Here is a 17,302-nt window from a genome sequence, read left to right on the forward strand (position 1 = left end):
TCAAGGTATCAAGAACAGTTGATGGGGATAATGGATATTGTAGGCTCAGTTTCCGGGGCAACCAAAGCAGGTCAGGAGGAGGGAAATCCTGGAGTAAGGCACATTTCAAGTCCACCCAAGCCTTAGAGTGAGGGGGAAAAACCAAGTCACAGGAGCGAAAAGAGGCCGCATGATACCTAGTTAGATCGGGAAGGGTGAGACCACCCTTGTGGCTTAGGGCGAGTCATACGCATAGCCAGATTAAGAGGTGGGTGCAGGGCATACTGTACCCTGGGTCCCCCTTTGTCAGGGGGCACCTGAGCCAGAGTACACTGACATCACTAGCTTTCCCTCTTATGCAGCAACAGAACCAGGCAATCAGAATGCGAGCCGGACAGTGTTTAGTGCAGGCAGAGACACGGGAGTATCAGGTTTCAAGAGTTACCGATGAAAATTTAGGGTCAGAGGCGAGATAGGAGGGTGGAGAGAGCTGTAAGTGACACAGGAATCTCAGCTTCTCCTCCTCACCACCTGGGTGTCTGAGTCCTGTGTAACCTGTTATCTAATTAGGGTCTAGATAGAGACCTCCTGAGTCCTGTCCCAGTGTGTAAGTAGTACAGAAACTGCTGCTATATTTGCATGTGACAAGATAAATAGAGATTATATTCTATGTGCATTTTAAGGTTGTTTAAGTTGTCTATGTTCCACTGCAAGAATATTTTATAAAATAGTTGTCTTTCAATTAGGTGCCACAATAAGCTGTACCCAAGCATTATTAAACTATTAGTTTAAATCTAATATACACCATTGTTTTAAATTTAATATACACAATCCATACATCCCAACATGACCCATTCCAGGAGGGAAAAAATGCTCTCTTCCTGGACTTCTTTCTTAAGTTATGATTGCAATAGCCTATGTTGAAAAACCTTTCTTATCAATTAAATAGTTCAACACAGGTGACATCAATCACATATTAAGAGAGAAGTCCAGGTAGAGAGCATTTTGTCCCTCCCAGTATGGGTCATGTTGGGAGGTACTGTATGCACAATCTAATATACACCCCAACCCCACCCCCTTCCACAAGGGCCCCCCTATCTTAGGTGCCCCGGGCACCCCCAAAGCTTAATTCAACCCTGGTCATACAGGTATGAGCCAACCTTACATTTTCACACATAGCAAAGCATCAATCTTCTCATCTGACAGAATAATTTAAAGGGATAGCACAAAATAAATACATCAACTTTGGTAACAGCATCATTTTAAATGCCACAAGGCAGCCAAACCAAAAGAGACCTCATGATTCATCCAAGTAGAGGTTAAGGAAGTCAGCTAAGTCAGTAAAGAGACATAGTCAACAGTTTGCACATTATGAATGTTAGAAGGAATGGCGATTACCAAATATAGTAAATAAGAATCCTTCCAAATACACTGAAGCATTTTTCCATGGACTGTAAAACCATAGGAGGGATATTGATGGGAAGGGCATCAGATTTAGTGGTGCTCATTTTGTAGTACGAGGCAGTACTATCCCTATCTAGCATATCATGGAGGAAGAGCAACAAAGTCTCTGGATAGGTTTCAAACAATAAAATAATGTCTTAAAAGAGACACACTTTATGGGGAGTATTACAGACTGAGAGACCGGAGAACTCTGAGGCTAACTGGATCATTTGGGCAATAGCTAACAGAAATATTAACAGGGAAAGTGGGCACCCCTGTCGAGTGCCATTGGAAATTTGGAAGGAAGAGGAAAGAAAACCATACTAAAAAGTCTAGCTAAGGGGTCTGTATAATGGCCAAAAATAGAGCAAAGAACTGAACTGACAATAAATGCAACAATGCACAAGGTGGTAGTTATAATGAAATAAGTGCGAAAGACAAGAATCTGTGTAGAAGTTACACACAAAAACCTGAATTCTAGGAGAGCTGGTTCCAGTAAGGAAACTGAACAAGAGAGGGTATCCAAGTTTCAGGAGTTCACAGAGCTGACAGGTTCTCACATGTAGGAGGAACTTATAACCAGCACGGGAGAGGAAACAGGAAGGGCATATAAAGGGAGACACTCCCAATCAGATCAGCCAGAAAACCAAGCTTCCTGGTGAGGAGATACAATGCAACTGGAAAGCTAGACACACAGAAGCAAACTACTAATTAAACAGCAGTTGAGGCTGAACACAGGGATACATGCAGAAATCTAGCTGCTGGAGTGTAGTAACACAGACATGCTGCTAGCGGCTTGTAACACATTGCGGCCCACGTCAAGCTTTGTAGGTTGCTGCCTATCACCACAAAGTTGGTAAATACCTTTCCAGTGTTTATTCTATCCCAGGATTGTGGCTGGTTTCCTTGGACAATCATTTAAATAATTCCCAGCAAGCTCAGTTTTAGACTGTAATTCTGATGTAGCATGTGGACCGTAAGTGGAGCATCAGCAGAGGAATCAGAACCAAACCATAGAGGTGGATGCCAGACAGGGCTTCCCAGTAGGCACTGGGTCAGGAGTATGGCTGGAACAATTTTAATTGGGGGATCAAGGGCAGAAATCTTTCCCTGTTTTGCAGGCATGGTGGATGTCCAAGGAGTGAGACAGTATATAGCAGTAGAAAACCAGTGGTAGCAATATGTGTGGTTCTAGATCAGTCAGTCAGGAACAGCTGAGGTCTCATGAGTCTGGGTAAAAGAGCTCACACACAGAAACGTAACTTTCGGTAGGCAACGGAGTCATCTGCCGCCGGGCTCCTGCTCTGAAGGGGGGCACCTCTCCTCCCATTCTGTGACACCACTGAATTATTTATTTATTTATTTTATTTATTAACAGTTTCTTTTATAGAACACCAAATTCCGTTGCGTTTTACAATTGGACACAATGATAAAACAAAACTGGGTAATAAACAAACAGTCATAGAGGTAGAAAGGCCCTGCTCGCAAGCTTACAATCTATAAGAATATAGGCATTGATACACAAGGAAAGGCACAATTGCATATTTGTCCACTGGATTGCAAAGGTTCTAGGTGGGTTGCATGATATCACATCACAGCAATGATGAACCATGGTCAGAAAGAAGGGAAAGTGAAAAAAAAGAAAATATGTGGAGGATATGTGTGGATTGTACACTGGGGATAATCGGATAGGAAGGCTTATGAAGGTTGAGTGAGTGGCTCTGGAATGTGATAAGCTAGCCTGAAGAGGTGAGTTTTCAGGGAACGTTTGAAGGTTTGGAAACTAGCAGAGAGTTTTATTGTGTGTGGTTAGCTGCCACTATGTCTTCAGTGGCCAACTTCCTCACTGGTCCCTGAACCTTACAAATCACACCCTTTTTATTATACTGTAGATTAGGGATGAGCAGGTTCGGTTCCCTGAGAACTGAACCCTTCCGAACATCACGTCCTCAGCCCGGATCTGAGTCCGGTGGGAAAACCCAACAAGGCAAAACGTCATCATCCCGCTGTCGGATTCTTGCAGGTTTTACATTCCATATAAGAAGCCGCGTATCGCCGCCATTTTCACTCCAGTCCTGGAGAGTGTAGCGAGAGGATGTGACTCCTTAGTTTCTGTGCAGGAAAGTGGTGTGGCCCGTGGGGTGGTGACCTGCTCTTTTGTGTCATTCCAGTGCTGTCTTATGCTGCATCAGTCCAGTGGTGGTGTCCTATGCTACATCATGTCAGTCACAGTGGTGGTGTCCTGTGCTACCATAAGTCCAGTGGTGGTGTCCTGTGCTGCCATAAGTCTAGGGGTATTGCAGTATAAGTCCAGGGGTACTGCCGTATAAGTCCACTCCAGTGGTGCAGCCATATAAGTTCATGGGTAATGCTATATAAGTCCAGTGGTTCAGCCGTATAAGTCCAGGGGTACTGCCGTATAATTCCAGTGGTATTGCCGTATAAGTACAGGGGTACTGTTGTATAAGTCATGGGGTACTGCCGTATAAGTTCAGGGATAATGCCATATAAGTCCAGGGGTACTGCCGTATAAGTCCAGTGGTACTGCCGTATAAGTCCAGGGGTATTGCTGTATAAGTCCAGGGGTACTGCCGCATAAGTCCAGTCCAGTGGTGCAGCCATATAAGTCCAGGGGTACTGTCGTATAAGTCCAGGGGTATTGCCGTATAAGTCTAGTCTAGTGGTGCAGCCATATAAGTTCAGGTGTACTGCTGTATAAGTCCAGTGGTACTGCCATATAATCCAGTGGTATTGCTGTATAAGTCCAGGGGTATTGCTGTATAAGTCCAGGGGTACTGCCGCATAAGTCCAGTCCAGTCCAGTGGCGCAGCCATATAAGTTCAGGGATAATGCCATATAAGTACAGGGGTACTGCCGTATAAGTCCAGTGGTACTGCCGTATAAATCCAGTCCAGTGGTTCAGCCGTATAAGTTCAGGGGTACTGCCGTATAAGTCCAGTTCAGTGGTACAGCCATATAAGTTCAGGTGTACTGCCATATAAGTCCAGGGGTACTTCCATATAAGTCCAGCGGTACTGCCATATAAGTCATGGGGTACTGCCGTATAAGTCCAGGGGTACTGCTGTATAAGTCCAGGGGTACGGCCGTATAAGTCCAGTGGTACTGCTGTATAAGTCCAGGGGTACTGCCATTTAAGTCCAGTCCAGTGGGGCAGCCATATAAGTTCAGGTGTACTGCCATATAAGTTCAGGGATAATGCCATATAAGTCCAAGGGTACTGCCGTATAAGTCCAGTGGTACTGCCGTAGAAATCCAGTCCAGTGGTTCAGCCATAAAAGTTCAGGGGTACTACCGTATAAGTCCAGTGGTATTGCCGTATAAGTCCAGGGGTACTGTCGTATAAGTCCAGTCCAGTGTTACAGCCATATAAGTTCAGGTGTACTGCCATATAAGTCAAGGGGCACTTCCATATAAGTCCAGGGGTACTGCCGTATAAGTCCAGGGGTACTGCCGTATAAGTCCAGTCCAGTGATGCAGCCATATAAGTTCAGGTGTAATGCCATATAAGTTCAGGTGTAATGCCATATAAGTTCAGGTGTACTGCCGTATAAGTCCAGTGGTACTGCTGTATAAGTCCAGGGGTACTGCCGTATAAGTCCAGTCCAGTGGTGCAGCCGTATAAGTCCAGTGGTACTGCCGTATAAGTCCAGTGGTGCAGCCGTATAAGTCCAGAGGGACTGCAGTATAAGTTCAGGGGTACTGCAGTATAAGTTCACCAATATTGTGCGTGCATTACATCTGGGCAAATTCTAGCACGTCCCATGTTTTGCACATTCAATTAATTTGGTGGTGCAGAATTTTTTTTTAAATGACAGGGGCGTGCAGGAGATGCTGTAGGTGGCCCGAAAAAATTGCGGGCCACTTTCGACATTATGCCACTGCGTGCCATTCCTAGATGGGCAAGGTGTTTGTGCCGCACACTTGTGTCGCTTAGCAAAGTCATCCAGCTACCGCATTGCACCGCTTTTTCTTCTTTGCATGATGAGCTGTTTGGGGCCTAGTTTTTAAAAGTGCAATCAGTTTGGCCTCGTTCCAGTGCATTACGATCCATACGCATGTGCAATCGTTCGATTATCGGCCGCCTTGCACATCAGCGATCAATTCTGAATTAGGCCCTATGTAAAAGGAAAATCAACCAAGCTATGTAAAGCTAAACTATTTTCTTAGTTTAGTAAATTAAGCATACTCACAGGTGGTCCTGAAAGCTAATGCCATTTCTAGATGGCAACATTAGCCATTGCAGGAACAAGCACAGGATGTTTAGGGCGGTGGGTTATACAGTATATATATATATATATATATATATATATACTGTATAAATATAAAACACACAAACATGAGGGGTGTGCAATATGTTTCTGGATGTGCAGTGCATAGGTTGAGTGGACACAGGATGACTGTCTGGTTGTGAACTGTAATATCTAATATTGGTGATATGATATCATGATCAGACGTGGGTTGAATAAGCTGTCAAAAAGCTCGCCCTGCCTATAGGGGAATAGAGGGTGACGTGGGGCCCAGGCAATGTAACGGGGTGTGTGGCCTAAATAGGGGGCATGTCTATACCCCTGAAATAAATAATTTATTAAACTATTAATTGCAAGGGGGCAGGTAGGGCGCAGGAAAAGGCACCTACTTCCTACCTTACTTGATCAGATGCGGGTCCCTCCGCCTCGGCTGGTGGCACCATCTTCCCAGTGACATGTGACAAGATGGCGCATGTGCACTGTGCCAGAGTCTTTGCTTTCAATGTGCGGCGGCCATCTTCCTGAAGTTGTCACTGGGAAGAGGGTGCTGCCCAGTATCGGGCAAATGTAAGTATATTCGGGGAGTGTAGAAACAGACAAAATCAGCTGCGCAAAGTATCAGGGAAAGGACAGTACAATTTTAGGAGAACCGATGTATGTATATAAATTGATTTATTAATGAAAAAGCATAAAATAGCAGTAAAAGATGACATAAAATTGTTGGATATAAAAAGGCACACCTTGACTAAGTTTATCCGTTTAAACAGACACCAAATAGTGTCGGTTCTCTATATGGAAGTCCACAAAGGGAAATAAAGTCCAGCTGTTTGTTGGAAAGCAATAGATGGTAATAGCCGTAATGTTAATACTGGAAGTGAATGATCAGTGCAGTAGACATCCCATAATAATAAATTGGGGGAGTGATCCAGTGTTATTTATTGTTCAATTACCTCTCCTTAGGTGGGCTGGTCCAAAGCCGAGCGTCTTCGGCGATGTGTCCTGCAATGCCCACTGTGCGAATGCCGCAGGGGAGAGGGAGCCGTGGATTCACTGTAAAGTGTATGCCGTGTGCTGGTTTATCCGGCTGACGGGGAGCCGTATGTTGATACGGGCGGCTCGAGAATTCAGATCCGCGGCTATTCTGGGATCTCTGTGGAGATGAAGGACGGCTTGCGGGGAGAACAAACCCGCTAATGCTTTCAAATCGGATACCTCGGCAGGTGTGCAGACAGGAGGCGTGGCCACGCCTCCTGTCTGCACACCTGCCGAGGTATCCGATTTGAAAGCATTAGCGGGTTTGTTCTCCCCGCAAGCCGTCCTTCATCTCCACAGAGATCCCAGAATAGCCGCGGATCTGAATTCTCGAGCCGCCCGTATCAACATACGGCTCCCCGTCAGCCGGATAAACCAGCACACGGCATACACTTTACAGTGAATCCACGGCTCCCTCTCCCCTGCGGCATTCGCACAGTGGGCATTGCAGGACACATCGCCGAAGACGCTCGGCTTTGGACCAGCCCACCTAAGGAGAGGTAATTGAACAATAAATAACACTGGATCACTCCCCCAATTTATTATTATGGGATGTCTACTGCACTGATCATTCACTTCCAGTATTAACATTACGGCTATTACCATCTATTGCTTTCCAACAAACAGCTGGACTTTATTTCCCTTTGTGGACTTCCATATAGAGAACCGACACTATTTGGTGTCTGTTTAAACGGATAAACTTAGTCAAGGTGTGCCTTTTTATATCCAACAATTTTATGTCATCTTTTACTGCTATTTTATGCTTTTTCATTAATAAATCAATTTATATACATACATCGGTTCTCCTAAAATTGTACTGTCCTTTCCCTGATACTTTGCGCAGCTGATTTTGTCTGTTTCTATATTCTCCAACCAAACACCCACATAGTGTTTTTCAGCCGCGCATGTATCAGGGTAATTTGATTATTAGCCTCCTGCAATTGAGGCGCTGTAGAAGCAGTCTTCTGTTTTTTCTTTTTTTCTTTTTTTTTTCTCTTATATTCGGGGAGTGGGTGAGGTGATCCCAGGCCCCTTCAGCAGCCTGGGCCCAGGTAATTAGTACCCCGCCCCCCCTACACCTCTCGGCACTGCTGCCTGCATAAGGGTGATAGCGAGTTTAAACAAAATCTACCTTACAATGGCCACATGCACGTGTGATGAAAAGTACATTTTTAGGTGTGTTTTAGAATATATATATTTTTTCATCAATCCTGTGTCCCCTGAGCCTCCCCGCTTACCCTGTGCCCCCCTGAGCTCCCCTCTCCCATCCTGAGTGTCCCCTTCCTGATGGTTCACCCTTACTTTGTGCCCTCCTAAGCATCCCCCCTTACTCTGCGTACCCCTGAGCTTCTCTTACTCCATCCTGTGCCCCTTGAGTATTCCCCCGTACTCTGTGCCCCCCTGAGTGCTCTCTTCTTACTCTGTGCCCCCGTAAGCACCCCTTCCCAGTCCTGTGCCACCCTGATCATCCCCTACAACAATGTGCTTCCCGACTGTCCCCTACAAGCCTGTGCCCCCTAAGTATCTTCCCTTTTCCTGTGCCCCCTGACCTTCTTTCTCCACCCTGAGCTCCCACCCCCATTCCACCAACCTTGCTCCACCTTAGCATCCCACCCTTACCCTGTGTCTCGCTGAGTTTCTCTTCTCCCATCATATACCCCTTGAGCGTCACCCCTACTCTATGCCACCCTGAGCATCCATCCAATCCTGTGCACCCCTGTGCATCCCCTACAACCCTGTGTCTCCTGAGTGTCCTTCCGAACCCTGTGCACCCTTGAACGTCCACCCTAACCATGTCCCCCTTGAGTGTTCCCCCAACCCTGTGCTCCCTGACCTTCCTTCTGCACTCTGAGCACTCACCCTATCCCCCCAACCTTGTTCTTTCCTGATGCCCCCTTCCACCCTGTGCACCACGAGCATGCCCACACCCTCTGCCATGTAATGTTTAAGGGGTGATATTGGCTCTTACCTATACAAATTGACTGGAAATGAATGTTACTGAGGTTAATAATACTGTAAAACAGGGCAAAATTACATGATTTTGTCAGTTTTTAGCATTTACACACAAAAAAAATACAGATCCAAAACCAAAACATGGAGGTTGGCGCACATCTCTAATATGCTGTATATATATATAAAAGTGAAAAACATTTCTACTATGTAATACTCTAGTACCATTTTTTTTTCAATTCTGCAGGCATAAATGCTTTCCCGGGAATGTTGCAGTTTAGTAAATTAACCCTTTCTCTTAAGGTGCATACACACTGAGAGATTTTGACTATGAGAGATTTTGACTGAGCGATTTCCCTTGAACTGGCAGTAGGAGATTTTGACTAACTTTTCCAGCGATTTTGGCTATGGGCGATTTTGGCTAACTCATTCAAGCAAGGGTATGCTTTTTCTTTCCCAGCGACATAGCCAAAATTGACTTGCCTGCACAGTCTATTTTTAGCAGCGATAGCGACCTGGCGGGGACGCGCATCGCTATCGCTGGCTGTGTACACATGGAGAGATATGCACTAACTATCTGAGCGATTTTGACTATATAGTCAAAATCGCTCAGTTATATCGCTCCGTGTGTATGCACCTTTAATCTTTATCAACTCATGCATAAAACAGAACAATATAAAAGGTGAATCCTAAGTAGTAAATCAATTTAAGTGTTGCTTTTCTATTTCGCAAAATACTATTTTGGAAGACTTCTACCTTTTAAAACAATAACAGGCCTTGAAATTGGACTTATTTCTGATTATTAGTCACTGGCAAATCCTAGGAAAGAATGACTGTGTGGCTGCTCCCGTGAGATTGCAATGCAAACCAAAAATAAATATACCTAATGGTGTGGCTCTTGCTTTTATAATAATACTATTCCGACTTTTCTTAGACCAGCGCGTTTCAGACTAAATGCAGACAGGCAGAACATTTTTTATTATTAAACACAGAGCATGTCATTGAATCTTTACTTTGGGTGATTTAAAAAATAAGTTTTTCCTTCTTAGTTTCATTACTTGTTAAAATATCCAAGCACAAGGAATAAATCACTTTAAACTGCAATCTGTCCGTAACTGGTACCGAATAACCTGGCCTACAATCCAAGTGGATGAATATTTTTCTTTACAGTTGACAGTAATCTATGTACATTGGTTATGCTTCCAGCATTAATTTTACCCTCTCCGCATAGTGATGTAGCTGGTGCGCTGTGTTTCAGTCATATAAAGAGACTTTATGTTTTCTTTTGATTAGAAAAGCTGCAGACAAGGAAAGTTCTCTGTGTGTGACGTTCCAGAGGATAACCAGGACTAGTGACTGCAGATGTGTTACTGCATAAATGTGGTGATGTGCGTTTATACTTATAGACAACTAGGGTTTCAAATATAATTTCTGATTACCGGTATATTAAAATGCAACCAGTTGCAACTTTGAGAACCTTTGCGCTGCTCCTGCAGTTTCAGAGGAGTCCATGAACTAACAATTGAATTGCTACCTATGTAGAACTGAGATATAATTGGAAATGAGGGCAACATTTCCCAAATCCTGTCCACAGGACATCCTAACTGTGCAAGTTTTCCAGGTCTCCTCACAGAATCACAACTAGTGCCAGCAGTGAATCTTGTGTCAACCAGTGATAAATTCACGTGTGCTCCAACAAGGATATATGGAAAACATGTACTGTTAGGGTTCTCTGTGGACTGGATTTAGGAAACACTGTATCAGGGGATTATAGTACTTATTTTGACTGTTATCCTGTCTACAAAAAACAGTTTTATGACCTGAACTCATGTTTTTAACCCTGGACTGTACTGTTATGGGGGCAGATGTACTAAGCCTTGCAAAGTGATAAGGTGGAGAGTGATAAAGTAGCAGCATATCAGCTCCTAACTGCCACGTTACAGGCTATGTTTGAAAAATGTCAGGAGCTGGTTGGTTGGTAGTTTATCACTCTCCACTTTATTACTTTTCAAGGCTTAGTAAAGTACATTCCCCCATTGTGCCTTGTGCTTAAATGTTTTCTGCCCAATGAAAGATTAAAATGCTGATCATAACTTGGAATCAGGAATGCTGTGATACAGTATTAGACACACTACTGTATGGTATAGTACAATACAGAGGTGTACATGTCTAAATAAAAATGTAGACATGAAAATATTGCTATATATCAAGAGTGAGCAATGTTTTAAAGCTGGAATGACATAGAAAAAAAGTGCCACATTTGTCATCTGATGGAGCAGAAACCTGAGACAAAATGTTTGTTCCCTACTAAACAAAAGGATCTGCATAAACCACGTAAAAACAGACTTAAAGATATCCAACAAGCATACATATAGTGCTAAGAAACCAAAAATCTTGTGTTATAGTTATACAGAGAGCAATTCCTACTTGTTCAGTAAAATGTGGCTACTACGTTAAATATTAAAAAAAGTGCAAATGCAAAGCACCCATTGCAAACAATCAGCAATTAGCTTTTATTGATCTTGTGTAGGTAAAACAAGCAAAGCTGGAATCTCATTGGTTGTTATGGATTAATTAATGTCCTTAAAAAATTCTCCTAGAGACTAGTTTTTAGTTTGCTAACAACAAAAACACCTTACTAGAAATATTTAAGGTGCTTTGTTTTGTAACACAAAGGGCGGTTCAATTCCATATTACTATGGGCGCAATATGCACGATAACGGGGATCACTTTAGAAAGGAGATTGGCCGTGATATATCATTTGAATACCGCCCATAAAATGTAAGAGCATAAAACAGTTTATAACAATCTAGTATAAGCAGCCAGTGCAGACAGGGGCTTACCTTATATCCACGTTTTTATTGTAACAACCCAGGTACCAGCAAAATACTGTGTTCCTCCTCTGGCGCGTTGTGTTTTTGCAATGATGATTTTGGATAATATTCTGGTGATTCTGTGTAGAATAGTTCCCAGTCCCCGTTATATTACAGTCAGCCTGTGGAGGCCAGCTCCACACTCACTGCTTCTTACTTCTCAGACACGCATTAATGGTAACAGCTGATTTTATTTTTGCTTGCATGTAAAAAGGTGGACCCTGTGCTCTATTTTTAGGGCCTGAGTCCCGTCTGCATAGTGCCAGACTTACACACTGTCTCTAACAACCTGTTTTTAAAGATACCATTAACTTCTCCATCTGCTAAAGTAAAACATACATTCGCTACTCTAATCGCCCTACTCTTTATTAGTGACAAACGGAACGTGGTAACAATTACACTAAACTGTTTTATGTTGTGGGAAGTGTGAACATTGGAGTGTTGAGCTACTTCTGCGTGTGGCTGGCAGAGTTGTGATTGGATGGTAAATTCATGCCACCAGCTCAGCTATTAGACCTTAGCAGAGCTGTTGGTCTATATTATACTGTTAGGATAGAACAGAAAGGGGAGTTCAATAGCTCTGTTTCCTAATGAGGTTTTGTGGCAGCTACAGTAAAAACGTGTGTGCACTGTGCACTAGTGTCTGTAAAAAATGATGACATTTCCATACACCTGGCAACATATACAGTATGCTACAAATGTGTTATAGAGATTACATCATAACTTTGGGATCCCAGTAAAACCATGCCCCGGCTCTGCGCAATTCTGGGGATCTGAGTGGACCGAGTCCTGAGTCGGGTCTTCCCTCGATTTCATAACTCGGATTTAAAAACCTGAATCTCAGGTTTTGGATTACATGTAACTCTCCCTCTAGATTTTAGGGTCCATTCACTCAAGAGAGTGAGGTGGAAAAAACTGACTGAAAATGACTGGAAATTAATGTTAATATAGGTTGAGTATCCCATATCCAAATATTCCGAAATACGGAATTTTTTGAGTGAGAGTGAGATAGTGAAACCTTTGTTTTCTGATAGCTCAATGTACACAAACTTTGTTTAATACCCAAAATTATTAAAGATATTGTATTACATGACCTTCAGGCTGTATGTATAAGGTGTATATGAAACATAAATAAATTGTGTGAATGTACACAAACTTCATTTAATGCACAAAGTTATTAAAAATATTGTCTAAAATGACCTTCAGGCTGTGTGTATAAGGTGTATATGAAACATAAATGCCTTCTGTGCTTAGACTTAGGTCCCATTGCCATGATATCTCATTATGGTATGCAATTATTCCAAAATACGGAAAAATCCGATATCCAAAATACTGCTGGTCCCAAGCATTTTGGATAAGGGATACTCAACCTGTAATACTATAGTAACAAGCACAGTTACATGATTTTAGCTGGTTTTTATCGATGTGCATGCTGGCACTCGTAGTGCTACAAGTGAGCAGTATGGTTGATACCCAATCATTACCTAGAAATCAGCCTTCTAAATAATTATTTGCTTTAATAAACCACTTGTTTAAAATTTTAATTATTTCTTAATTAATAAATGAATCAACTTTTTTTTATCTCGCTTTTGGTATTTGCAACATTTAGTAAAGTAACAGATGCCTATACCTTTGTTATTGAAGATTTCTTTTGACGCCTTAGTCACACAGCTGTTAAATAAATGGCTAATGAGTTTGGTTACTGGAACTATAAATATGTTTTATGAAAGAAGAAAGGGAAATACACCTAACAGTTGCTGTCCCAGGAATCGCTCAGTGTGTGATATTGGAAAGATCTGTGTCTGCAGCAGGCCAGTGCACCAGTCCCAGCTGTCAGACTGTAATGTACAGCCTAAAGCCGTGAATGTCGTTTTTCTGAATCTAAGTTGTACATAGTTATGTACTGTAAAAGTATGGGATGAAAATGCAGTGAGCTAACAAGTATGTACTACATGGAACACTTGTGTGTTGTTACTTTGGGTTGTTTTGGGGTTTCAGTTTTGTGTACAGACCTCGTGCTTTGGTTCTAAATCATCGTCATGTATTGCAAACCTCTCTAAAGCGTTTTGAGGACAGTTTTGGATATGGGTTTCTTTAAAAAAAAAAAAAATCAATAAAACCAGGTTTTGATTCCACTTTGGTTTCAATTGGGGGATTGATTTTTGAACTTCCTGTAATTTTTATCACATTGATACTTAGATTGTAAGCTTGCGAGCAGGGCCTTCCTACCTCTATGTCTGTCTGTTTTTACCAAGTTTTGTTCTATTACTTTTGTTTTAATTGTAAAGCGCAACGGAATATGCTGCGCTATATAAGAAACTGTTATTAAATAAATAATATATACTTACCTACTCTCCCGGAATGGCTGGGAGGCTCCTGAAAATTGGGTGTCCCTCACGACTCCCCACCCCAAATAATAGGTAAGTCTCCCGATTTGAGTTGGACCCCTGCCCTGTGTGCAATCCGGGTGGCTGATGACGCGATTCTGGCTGAATTGCGTCATCGTAGTAGCTACGCCCCCTGCTGTATCACGCCGGTAATCTCGGCTTTGTATAGTGGGGGTCGTGGCTATGATGACGCGATCGCCGCTACCACGTCCCCATACCATCTTCTTTTTATTATTACGCCTCCACTCTGCCCCCTGCGGTTCACCACACCCCCGCACCACTTCCAAGCTGAGCCGACGTGGCTGCTCTCTCTCGGAGAGAGCAGCCAGGAAGTCAGCAACGATGATGTTACTCACACTGCCATAAGATTTGCCTCAAGCATTAGCAATCTGCAATGCTTGTGACACGTCCAAAAGACAGTAGGAAATAAAACATACAAAAGGTGTTGCAGCGCATTTCTCTAGATATTATTTCCAATCTGCACTAGTACTGTATGTGAAAATAGTGTCTACACTTTGGTATTACAGTAAAATTCATAGAATGTTCCAAACTGCTACTCAGTATTTTGTTACCTGAAGGTACGGTATGGTAGCCTTCCAAAATCACATTAAAATGAAAAAACAAAAAAACAAAAAACAAAAACAAAACAAAACCTACAGTAAATAAAAAAAAAACATTAGAAGCAAATAAAAATGCCTATAGTTATGTATAGATATTGACATTTTTGGTTGCATCATATTGATTGCTGTAGTACATAGGAAATGTGGGCAATTTTGGGGCCATTGGAGTGTAGATATTATTATATTATTATTTATTAAACCATGGATCCTCACTTAATATTTTACTGCCTTATTTGCTACAAAATATAAGATCTTTACTGGATATTTTTAGAGTCACATTTCCAATAGAATGTACTGCAGAACCCTTATGCCATGTATTTTAATGCATGCAGCAAGTCTACAACTACATATGTTTTTTACAATAAATAGTAATGTTTAATACACAAATTGATTATAATATACATACACAGGATCATATTAAGGTCTGAGGCCTCAAGTAATTTGTGGGGTTCCTGACTATGAAACCTCATTGTAAGTGAGCATTAGGTTTAGTTTCCTAAACCCTTCAGAGACGTAAAAAGTTATATTTTTTTAAAATTGAAACAATACAAGTGCACTTTTTAAAATGCTGGGCAGAAGGCATGCACTGCTCTCTGGGAGCAGCACACGCCACACTGCTGCAGAATAAGTAAGGTGCTGGGTGCAGTATGACAACAAAGAGAAATTAATTTGCTTGAGCCCCATTGTGTAGTGGCCCCAATTCTACCTCCTTTAATGCCAGCTCTGGTCGTATACATCAGCCCCTTATTTGCCACAGTCAATTTAAATGCAAAAAGATTAACAGTGATGGCTAGTTCCCAAACAGTACCCCATTTCCTTTATGAGTTCCTGAACGCACGGAATAGACAATAGTGAAAGTACAACCATTGGCTCCGAGGGGAGGGAGTGGATAAAAAATAAACAGGCCCGGGCTGCTGGAGGGGCCTGGTGGGGGCCCGGGCCCATCCCTTTCCCCCAGTATCTCTATGCTGTGGCCGGTGGCAGCGGCGCTATCTTCCTGGTGATCTCTTCAGGAAGATGGCGCTGCACATAGAAAGCAAAAACTCTGCCACTGTGCCAGAGTCTTTGCTCTCTAGTGGCCAGAGTCAGCTTTCCAAATATCCCTAGGAAGATGGTGCTGGCTGAGGAGGAAGGACCCACTTCCTGTTCAAGTAAGGTAGGAAGCAGGTGCTCTTCCCTGTATCCCCCCCTGCCCCCCCCATGTTAAAATTGCACCACAGTGTGGAGCATGTGGGACGCAATTATATTTTATTATATAAATATTTTTCTAGAAACGGGCATCATCACACTCCTTTTGTAAGCCACGCTCCCCTTTCCCGGGGCCCGGTATTGCTCTCGGTGCTCCTGAGTACAACGCCAATAGTAAAAGTCCATGCCTCTCAGAACAGTATAAATGGTGGCTGCTCAATCAATGTAGTAATCCTTCACGGGTGCATGAAAGGGAGGGGTTATTTTAGACAAGGAAAAATATTACCCAGCACGCTAAAATGGATCAGCAATGAGATTTGAATACTAAATAATAATAGAAATACAGGGATCTCAGTTTGCATATATTGCAAAGATATGATTAAGCCTCCAGGCTGCGTCAAGGCATCTGTTTCTGGTGGTCCCTAATATAATAATAGCACCTGTGAAGGGACACTAAATTGATTGAGCAGCCACAATTTTATATAACTATTTTGAGAGGCATGGATGGGACCAGTATTTATAGGGCATGCTGGTCCTTGTAGTGCCATTTTGGAGGATATTGGGGTGCCTCCAGGTGAGTTGGCTCTCAATTAGATATATTTATGTATGTGCTATTATCACCTAACCTAACAATATGCAAATATATAACTCAGATTGGGTGCTAGTATCATGAGTTAGGGACCGCCAGAAACAGAGATGCCTTGATGCAGCCTGGCGCTTATTATGTAGTATTAAATTCTCATTGCTGCTCCTTTCTAGTGTGCTGTTGGAATATTTTTCTCTTTTTTCTCATTTTTTTAATGTCTAGAGTAGACTGTGAAGGGGCACTAAATTGATTGAGCAGCCACCATTTTATATTACAGACAACTGAGTGTTGTAAGACTTGGCTTGTCCCAACAGCAGGCCTGGTGACAGAGGTGTACAAAAGGTACACCTGTCCTGGGCCCCGAGGTTTAAAGCGGCTATGCTGCAACTGACTTGTAGCAAAGACTGAAGAATATTGGACTTGTAACAAGTACTGCTGAATATTGGACTTGCACCAACGGCTGAGGAATATTGGGCTTGCACCAATGGTTAAAGATATTGGACTTGCACCGATTGTTGAAGAATATCAGACTTGTACCGATGGTTGAAGAATATTGGATTGGCACCAATGGTTGAGAAAAATTGGACTTGCACCGATGGTTTAGGAATATCGGACTTGTACTGATCGTTGAAGTATATACTCTGGAGAGAGTCTGAACTGGAATCAGGATTCTTAGGAACCGAACGGGTTTACTAGGGAGTACACAGAGACTAAGCTCACACACAGAGCTTTGTGACTTATGGCACTGACAACTTCAGCCTTGCGAAGCAGGAAGCTTTATACACAAGGGTAGTTCTGGATTGGCTGGGAGCATCAGCTGAGCATCAGAAGGGACCAGATTGGTCAGAATCACATCACCTTACAGAGGGCAAGATGGTGCCATCCATGCTGCCAGTCCAGCAGGACTGCACCATGTGGAACACAAGCAGTGCACCCCGAACATGTATTTTAAATGTTAATCAGTGGCCTCCACTTA

At 42.7% G+C, this 17,302-nt stretch overlaps 1 protein-coding gene across 2 annotated transcripts in view; it reads right to left on the reverse strand.

The window, feature by feature from the left end:
* XIRP2 (xin actin binding repeat containing 2) overlaps positions 1-11,733 on the reverse strand; it is a 176,351-nt gene extending 164,618 nt beyond the window's left edge. For both annotated transcript variants that reach the window (XM_063933592.1, XM_063933591.1), the window contains exon 1: positions 11,516-11,733. The gene's annotated coding sequence lies outside the window, so the exon portion shown is untranslated. The remainder of the gene's footprint in view (positions 1-11,515) is intronic.
* Positions 11,734-17,302: the final 5,569 nt, after the last annotated feature.

This window comes from Pseudophryne corroboree, chromosome 7 (genome assembly GCF_028390025.1).
Source record: "Pseudophryne corroboree isolate aPseCor3 chromosome 7, aPseCor3.hap2, whole genome shotgun sequence".
Classification (NCBI taxonomy): domain Eukaryota; kingdom Metazoa; phylum Chordata; class Amphibia; order Anura; family Myobatrachidae; genus Pseudophryne; species Pseudophryne corroboree.